The sequence below is a fragment of the Nicotiana tabacum genome, chromosome 6, assembly GCF_000715075.1.
Source record: "Nicotiana tabacum cultivar K326 chromosome 6, ASM71507v2, whole genome shotgun sequence".
Classification (NCBI taxonomy): domain Eukaryota; kingdom Viridiplantae; phylum Streptophyta; class Magnoliopsida; order Solanales; family Solanaceae; genus Nicotiana; species Nicotiana tabacum.
In genome coordinates this window covers 179,059,354-179,069,018 of record NC_134085.1, presented here as the reverse complement: position 1 = coordinate 179,069,018, position 9,665 = coordinate 179,059,354, and positions in this window count along the sequence as shown.

The following is a 9,665-nucleotide window of genomic DNA, read 5'->3' as shown; positions in this document are numbered from 1 at the left end:
TCTGGGTTTAGTCCCCAGCGGAGTCGCCAGAGCTGTCACACCTCCTTTTTGCGCGCCCGGCCCCGAAGGGTTAGATGCGCGGGTGGAGTTTTTCCAATTTAAGTGACAATATTCGAAGTGGGTTATTTATTTAATTCAGAGTCGCCACTTGGGAAAGGTTTGGCTTTTGGTGTCCCAAGTCACCGGTTTATCTTGAATCCCAAATCGAGGAAAATATTCGACTTTTCCAAATGAAGTCTGCGAACCAGAAATTCTAAGTAAGGAATTCTGTTGACCCGAGGGAAGGTGTTAGGCACCCTCGAATCCCGTGGTTCTAGCACGGTCGCTTAAATTGTTATAATGGCTAAATATCTGATTTAAATACATGTTGTGACTTATGTGCTTTTATTAAGTTTAAACCGCTTTTATTATTATCATTTATTTTTATAGAATTGCAACGTCGTGAAAATGCATCTCAAACCACGTCACAATCAATGCACCCGTAGTTGTTAACACATTTCGACTCCATTGAGATTTGAATTTGGGTCACATAAATGCGCACCCGAATTTAAGAATGTAATCTAATTAAGCCGCGCCTAAAGGGTCTAACGCGTTATTATTTCTGAGAAGGCCATGAGATTCACTAAACGGCCTAGCCCGAATTCTAAATATTATGATTAGTTGAAGGCCCCGCAATTTGCATTTTTTTTTTATTTGGCGAGGCTCGTCTCATTAAAAAAAAAACTACAATGACTACATTTCTTATTGTTTTCGTTTCCAGAAATAGAAGAAGGAAAGATGTATGCTAATTGAAATATAAAAATCGGATTACTATCAATTTCTAATCACTTATAAAAATGAAAAGACGCCATACCTTACGAAATATTTTGGTTGAACAAAGAAGCTATATGGAGGTGGATGGAATGCAATACTTAATTCGAACATTTCCTCGAATCGAGCTTAACTAGACTTATTTAAGCTAGGTTAAGGAAATTGAATGCTAGGCATTGTTACTAATGGGGATTCGAACATGTACCTATATGTTGCCTAACAGTCTTGATAAATGGAAAGAAAATAACACAGAACATTATTGTGTAGGTGGAAATATTCTATCTTATACATGTCATTATTTGATGGGAAACCAGTCGAAAGTTCTATGCCAATTATCCACACCTTCTATATATTATACTATTACATCTTGTACTTAGCAAACAACTAGAAACTAAGATGCAAAAGCTAAACTTGATTAAGTATTGTCTAACTAATCTTTAACTACTGAATTGCACTAATCAATTTATACAACAGAGATCAGTGTATCACAAGCAGTACAAAACAGACATCTGAATCTTCTTCAAGAACTCCTTTCATTTCATGATTTTGAACTGTTACAGTTAACACCAAAGTGGGATTTGAAATGTGTACCTGGAAAAACACTGAATACTGAAATGCAAAGAAGAAGTGAAGCAGAAAGTCAGCAGCAGCAGGAAACCAAATAGCAGCAGCAACAGCAGGTAACCAGATAGAAAGCAGAATCCCAGTGCAAGATGCAGCTAGAACCAATGAAAGATGACAGGGTGTGGCAAGTTCCCAGTAATATGAATCAAAATTTAGGCAAAAACAGATCTGGGGATGCACTGATGCTACACACAACTAAAAATCTCAAACAGAACTTAGGAGAATGATATGGAACAGGGAAATCCGGCCAGATGAGAATCAAGACAAAGAGGAAAAGATGCAGTTCCTCTTTCCTGTGTTATCCTCCCTCTATCTATTCCTGTCTGTGTGTATATATCTGTATGTATTTTCACTCTCTCTTTCAAAAATTCCTCACAGTGTGTGTCTTTTCTCTTCTCAAATCTCCAGGGTTCTCTCACCTCTAATTCTGTATCTTTTTCTTAGGTGTCTCTCAATGTTTCTGTATGCTTTTCTGTGTATCACTATCAACTCTCTCTTTCAAAACTCCTCACAGTGTTTGTATTTTCTTTCCCTCCTTTTTTCCAATCTCCCTACTAATTCTGTATATCTATCCCTTTATAAGCCTCAAAACTATTTCTTTTAACAGCCTATTTTCAGAATATCACAGTACCCCTCCCATGTGCCTTCCATTTTCAATTCCAACTTTAGCTAATTAAGTATTAAACCCCATCAACATTCCCTGGCAGATTTAACTTTTAAAAGGTTTAAATACTTCTTTAAACTAAAGCCAAGTATGGGCAGTAAGATGTATCTGACAGCATATGCTGTCAAATTGTTTAAAACTTAGCAAAGACCTTTATGCAGGCCACAGGCTGTGCACAAAGCACATGAGGTGCACCAGTGCACATGCTGTGCACGAGTGCACATGCCTCCCAATTCAGAATTTAAACCAAACATCCCTTTTTACATTACTGATCAATTCAACAGCTATAAGTAAACAAAAACTGGTTCTTAATTGACTCAACAAATGCTTAGCAGAAGTAAATCGATTTGTTATTGTTCGGACAGTTAAAACTAATTGACGACACATGTCGACTCGACTATATTAGCATTAACATACATAATCGTAACCAAAAATCCGACATTTAACAGTATCGACCCATAATTCGAATTATACTGACTGAGCAAAGTGGTACTCGAGGAACCAATTGCTCAGTCAACATTTGAAGCTCAATTATTGTACAACAAATACATATGTCTTATCAGAATAGGAGGGGGGATTTTAGACAAACAAACAGAGGTTCAGGCAAAGCGGTTGAAGCACAGTTGATAGAAGTCAAGGACAGAAAACGAACAGACCCTTACAACAATCAAACGAACCAAAACAACTAAGAAAAGAAAGAAACTCACCTTAAAACGCAAAAGATCAAAACCTTAACTCGGACTTGGTCAGGCCTTTCTTAAGGCTGAACGGACTTTAAACGAAGTGTTTCTCAGATGAGAAACACTTTGATTAAAGTCCATTAGACCTTAATCTCTTTGGTTGAACCAGTGACGGAGGAACACAAAACTTTCAAAACTTAGATCTGGGATTAAGGCTTCCCTGATCAGATTCGGACCAAACCAAGTATGGTTTGGTCACGAGGAGGGTCTGGGGAGTGTCTGGTGTGAAGCTGGGGTTGGTTGGTTACCCGCATAACTAAGAATTGTCTTAAATTACTTAAAATTCTACTTCTTTGTTATACACTTTATACATCATACTAATATGGTCATATGATACCTTATATGATACTAGTCCATATATACTGGGTATGATCACTCGGCCCGTAGTTTATCCCAAATTGACAACCTTCAACGAAAATTACTTTCGTTAATTCGTGTACCCTTTTATCCTTCATGGCACTTACTTATTGCTTGTTATAAATAGCATAAATATGCTAACCTCAAGATAATCTCATCTCCGAGTATACGTCAATTAATTGAAAACAAAACTTTAACATACGAAAAACACGAGATGTAACAACTCTGTATAATATTCTTGAGAAAGATTGCACTGTACTCCCTTATAATTGCAAAACCTCACATTACTTATGTGTGATCAACTAGATTTGCACTAGTTGTTCTTATATTTCATACCTAGGTACATGATTACTTGAGATACAATTAGAGGCTTTTGTAATGTAAATAGTAAACATGTAAATCTAGTAAATCATTTCAAGGTTTCACTTAGATATTGCTATTTGGAGATATCAAGATTGTGCTTTCAAGAGAATAGCACTTCAATAATTACTCTCGTTCAAGCAATGAAAGCTTTATTACTATTATTATATGCACCTCTCTTTTAAATTAGAGAGGTCTTATATCAGAAAGGGGTGTGGGTCCCACTTTATGTGGTGGCTTAACCACATAACCCTTCAATTGCCACCTTTCAATCATAATTCAAGAGTCAAAATCTTGGCATGGGGGCTGCCACGTTGGGTTAATCCTAATGCCATATTTAGTCATTAACCCATATATCCCTAATTAATTAGGTAATATCCCATTACCCAATAATTAATCAATTACTCACATAATTAAGAATTACCTAAAATACTACTCCTTTTTAATACACTTTATACATCATACTATCATGGTCATGTGGTACCTTGTATGGTACTAGTCCATAAATATCGGGTATTTTAGCTCGGGCCGTATTTTATCCCAAAATGTCAAACTTCAACGAAATTCATATTCTTCGATTTGCTTATCCTCTTACCTTCACGAATTTACTCATCACTTGTTTGAAATAGCATAATGCTTATAATCTCAAAATAATCTCATTCCTGAACTTTCATCAATTCACTTATGGTGTACTTTCACATATGAAATATGAGGTGTAACATTAGGCATATTCGATCAGGTTGGGATCGACCCGTGCCGATCACATGGTGACTAAAACATAAATAAGTCAGGATAGTTGGAACTCCCGAAGTATAAATTGAAGTATTTTTATAAGAAAAAAAAAAGAAAAAAAATTCTTTTAAAATATTCATGAACTGCTATTATGCAATTCTTTTAGAATTGTTCTTAGAAGCTTTATATTTTCTATGCATTTAAAACCTTTGCTCGTAATGTATATTTATTAAAGTTTCGTCCCTTGTCTTTGAGACTCACTAAGTACAATAGATGGTACTGACGTTCTCTTTTAGGAACCTACGTTGGTCTGCGATACAACGTAGGAACTGATTTTGCAGGCGAGCAGGCTACAGTTTAGGACTTCCCTCTCTTTCTGTGCTATTGTGAGTTCCGCTTTTGTTTGTGGAGTATTTCTTTGAGTCATATTTATATAGTTATATTTCTTTGTTTACTTGGAGAACTAGCCAGGCAATCTCATGTCCTCAGCATTACATCAGTTTATCAGTAGAGGCTTCATAGACACAGTCAGTGGGTTAAGATTAAGATGTTTTTTATAATAACTTAGCAATATTTTAGTGGTTACTATGAATAAAGTTTTGGAGTTAGTTTATTCTAGATATTTAAATTAATTAAAAGTAATTGGTTAAAGTATTACCTTGTTGAATATAAAGTTTGAAGTTATAATAGATTTGATAAGCACTGATAGTTCACTCAGTCAAGTTTAGTGATCGGGTGCCAGTCACAGATTGTTCAGAAAATGGGTCGTGACAGGGACAAATGGGAGAAAAGAAAAAGAGGAAGGCTCTAACGTCCCCAGGCTCGGAGAAAAATAAAATGAAAAGGAGGCTGGTCCGTAAACCAAATGAGGAAACCTCCAGCTCTCGGGTGCTCGACTCGTACTCACTCCTCCGACTTAGGGATGAGCCCAAGTAGAATGATCTTATTACAGCCCATGAGCCATTCGTACCCGAGCAACGGGCGACAACTAAAGGGGGAACGACGGAGGCTAATCCCCCTCAAGTTCATGAGGCTGATGCAGTAGTAAGGGTCGTGAACCCTTAAAATGTCGGTTCTGCCCGGCCTGGTGTTATAGACATAGTGGGATCACCTTCGTTTACAAAATTGATGTTTGATGAGGCTTGAACGATGAAGGAGCGATCAAATGAGGGGGTCCATAGAGTGGACGATCCCCTTCAAAGTCTTTTTTGATGGCGTGGACTCCACCACCACGGAGGACGCCATCAGATTAGGTGACTTAGAGGTACTGAGGAAAAGTTCATCCTCAGAGGCAGGTGGGCCTAATTCGAGCCCAAGACTGTTCAACTGATTCCCTGCCCCGAGTGGTCGAAAGCGGTCAATTATCATCACCATTTCGGAGGATGCCCGAGTTCTTTCCGCCTTTGTTGGGATAGCTAGTTACCTCTGGTGCCTAGTAACCGACCATGTCCAAGTAAATATGAACGAGGAGGATGTGCCATGCTTGTTCAACGAAGCACAACAGGCGTTGAACTATGTATGGTATTGTCAAATGTTTTCATTTTTCAGCTTTAGTTCTTGATGATCCTAATATTTCTTCTCATATTTGCAGGCCTTGGTGCTTCACCATGAAACCTTCCTCCAGTATCGGGATGAGTTGAGCCAAATCGAGGCCGAAGTCAAAGAGCTTGCTGAGAAGAGTGACAAGTACAAACTTCTTAGCGAGCAACGTGAAGGAGAGGACAAAAGTCTTCAAGCCGAGTTGGACACGGCTTAGAAAGAACACGCCGACCTGGTGGAACAGGTAAAAATCTTTGAAGTTAGTGATGATGAGCTATACACAGTGACTAATGATCAGAACCCGCAGGTCCAACAGAAGATTGATCAGATCGACCAACCCCGGGCCGAAATGGATGTAATCAATGTATATGCCGAAGAGTGGAAGGGCAAGATGGACCTCTTGGCCTCAGAAAAGGAGACTGCCCGAGCACAATTAGCTTAGGTGGAGGCTCAACTTTGAGCGATGAGGGAGAAAGCTGAGGCCCAGTCCCAAAAAATCGAGGAGCTCTAGTCTCAATTGGGCTCGGCTATTTCTAATCTGGATACCCTTGCCAAGGAGCTTAAAACAGCCAAGTCAACGGCTGAAATAACTGTCGGTGCTGATGATATGGTGGCCCAGTATAAAGCTGATGCTGACATAGCCCAGGATCGCCTGAAAGATATCATTGAAAATGTGAAGTGGCAGTCCCGAAGGGAGGCCCTCGAGGAGGTTCATGCCTAGTGTTTTGATTTATCGGCCGAGATAGAAAATGCAAAGAGGCCGAGGTCGAGGCCAAAAAATTGGCATATCCCGAGGGCGAAGGAGATTTCGAGGGTTTTGGCAGACCAGGGGACGGAGAGGACTCCGATGGTCCTAGTGATGACGCGGGTTCCGGCGAGGATCAAGCTACTTAAGTGTTTTGTAAATGTTTTTGTATTCAAGTTTTTTCCTTCGACAAATTTCAAGTTTTTTATTTTTTGCTTCTTTCTTTGTGATTGCAAAGATTTTGAATGCTTTAGCACATAATAATTAGGTCTTGTTTGGAGGTTCGAACAAGGCTTGTTCTCGATATTATTTTGCTCAAGATTCGTGGTGGCTCGGTATGACTGGACGCTTTTCCTAAAGTATTTACTTAGGATTTTTTAAGTTATAATTTTGACAAAGGTAGTCTTTGAACCGATTTAGAAATTTTAAAGGCCTTATGTTTTGGTTACGGGTCTCGGACGTCTCCGAGACGTTCTATAACAGCCGTAGCCTTTGAGTTTAGGTGTTTTCCAATGGGCTTATCACCCCGATCATTTGGGCTTACCCAAGATAACAGTCCCCGAATGGGATGGCCGTAGCCTTTAAAGTTCGGGCACTACCAAATAGATTTTGCGCCCCCGAGATTCGATAGCCCGGGATATCTGAGTTTGTCTTTGGACGACAGTCCCCAAGTAAGAGTGGTCCCTCGAACCCGGATAGAGGTGGCCTTTAGGCTCGATATCTTAAGGTAACAGAATGTAGTAATTTCTTAGAGACAAAGTATTTATCTGCAAGGTAGAAACTTTCTTTCATTTCTGTGCGCAATATACAAAGTTTCAAATGTGTTCAAGATTTTTGCTATGTTTTGGGTGGTTTATGTGGGCACGGTTCATTTTACCATTTTGCCCTTACAGTAAATCCTATCCACCGATCCTAGACTGTTCGAGCACAAACTTTCTTTCCTTGCTAAAACCATTGTTCGAGGGTGATGCCCTCAGTATTCGAGGACGAACTTTAGAGAAACCTCGGATACTATTGATGTGGTCTTTGACACCGGTTCATATCTATTCTCCAATTCTTAGTTAGCACGATACACTGTTGCCTTATTAAAAACCTTGCCAAAAAACCCATTTGGGACAAAACTGGTTCAAGGAAAAAAGAGTGCAACGAGTGCTTTCAGACCTAAAATTTGTATCATTCCTTGACCATTACCCGCAAGTGTTAGTCCAATATGTAAAGAAAAGAAATGAATGGGATCATACCTTAGCAGTAGTATCATTTCAAACGAGCTATGTTCTAGTTGTTCAGTAGTCCCTCGTCGTCCATTTCTCCGAGTTTGTACGATCCCTTTTCTGGTGATCTCGATAATTTGATATGGACTTTCCCAGTTCGGCCCTAGCTTCCCTTTGTTCGGGTTCTGGGTGCTTAGTATGACCTTTCTTAACACTAAGTCCCCGACATTAAAGTGTCGAAGGTTGGCTCTCTGATTGTAATAGCTTTCGATCCATTATTTTTAGACGTCCAATCGTATAAGGGCGGCCACGTGCCTTTCGTCTAAAAGTTCCAGGATCATACTCATGGCCTCATCGTTTAACTCTTTGTTGGCATATCAGAACTTAAGACTCGGTTCTCCCACTACGATCGGTATTAGAGCTTCGTCACCGTAAACTAACGAGAACGGGGTGGCCCTGGTACTGGATTTCGAGGTTGTACGGTATGCCGATAGGACTTCGGGTAAGATTTCTTTCCATTTTTCTTTGGCATCATTCAATCTCTTTCTGAGGTTCTGGAGTATGGTTTTATTCGTGGATTCCGCTTGTCCATTCCCACTAGGGTGATAGGGCGTCGACAGGATTCTTTTGATCTTATGATCTTCGAGAAACTTGATTATTTTGCTGCCGACGAACTGATTCCTATTGTCACACACCATCTCGGCCGGCATTCCGAACCGACATATTATGTGGTCCCGGATGAAATTAATGACTTCCTACTCCCTGAACATTCTCAAATGCTTGGGCTTCCACCCATTTATAAAAATAATCAGTCATAAATAATACAAATTGAGCCTTACTGGGTGCCCATGGCAGGGGGACGACAATGTCAATTCCACATTTCATGAACGACCAGGGTGACAAGATAGAATGCAGCAGCTCCCAGGGTTGATAAATCATTGGAGCGTGCCTCTAACATCCGTTGTATTTTTTTATGAACTCCTTCGCATCCTTTCCATGTCGATCCAGTAGTAGCCGACTCTGATTATTTTTTGAACTAATAGTTCGGGACCCGAATGATTTCCGCAGGTGCCTTTGTGGACTTCCCTCATAACATACTCGGTATCTCCCAGTCCTAGACATATTGAGAGTGGGCCATCGAACATTCTCCTGAATAAGGTACCGTCTTCGGGCAAGCTGAACCGAGCCGCCTTTGTATGCAGAGCCCTCGATTCTTTAGGATCCGAGGGCAGTTTTCCGATCTTCAGATACTCTATATATTTGTTTCTCTAGTACCAGGTTAGGCTTATTGAGTCGATCTCAGCATGAATATTTGTTTTTCCAGTCCCAGGTTAGGCTTGTTGAGTCTATCTCAGCGTGACCTTCTTCCACTATCGATCTCATGAGTTGCATGATCGTCCTCGAGTTTAACTCATCATCGTCGACCGACGATCCCAAGTTAGCAAGAGCATCGACCTCACTGGTTTGATCTTGAGGTACGTGTTGTAGAGTCCACTCCTTGAACCGGTGTTGTGTTACCTGTAGTTTATCCAGATATCTTTGCATTCGCTCCTCTCTGACTTCAATTGTCCCATTAACTTGGTTCACCATAAGGAGAGAGTCGCACTTAGCTTTGATCACCTCTTCCCCCAAGCTTTTTGCCAATTCGAGACTTGCAATCATGGTCTCATACTCGTCCTTGTTGTTAGTCAATTTTACAGTCCTAATAGATTGTCTAACTACGCTACTGGTCGGTGGCTTCAATACGATGCCAAGTCCGGACACCTTTGCGTTTGAGGTACCATCTGTAAAGAAGGTCCAGATTCCCTAAGAAGTCCCCGAGTTCAACAACAACTCTCTTTCAACCTCGGGTATTAGGGCTGGCGTAAAGTCGGCCACAAAGT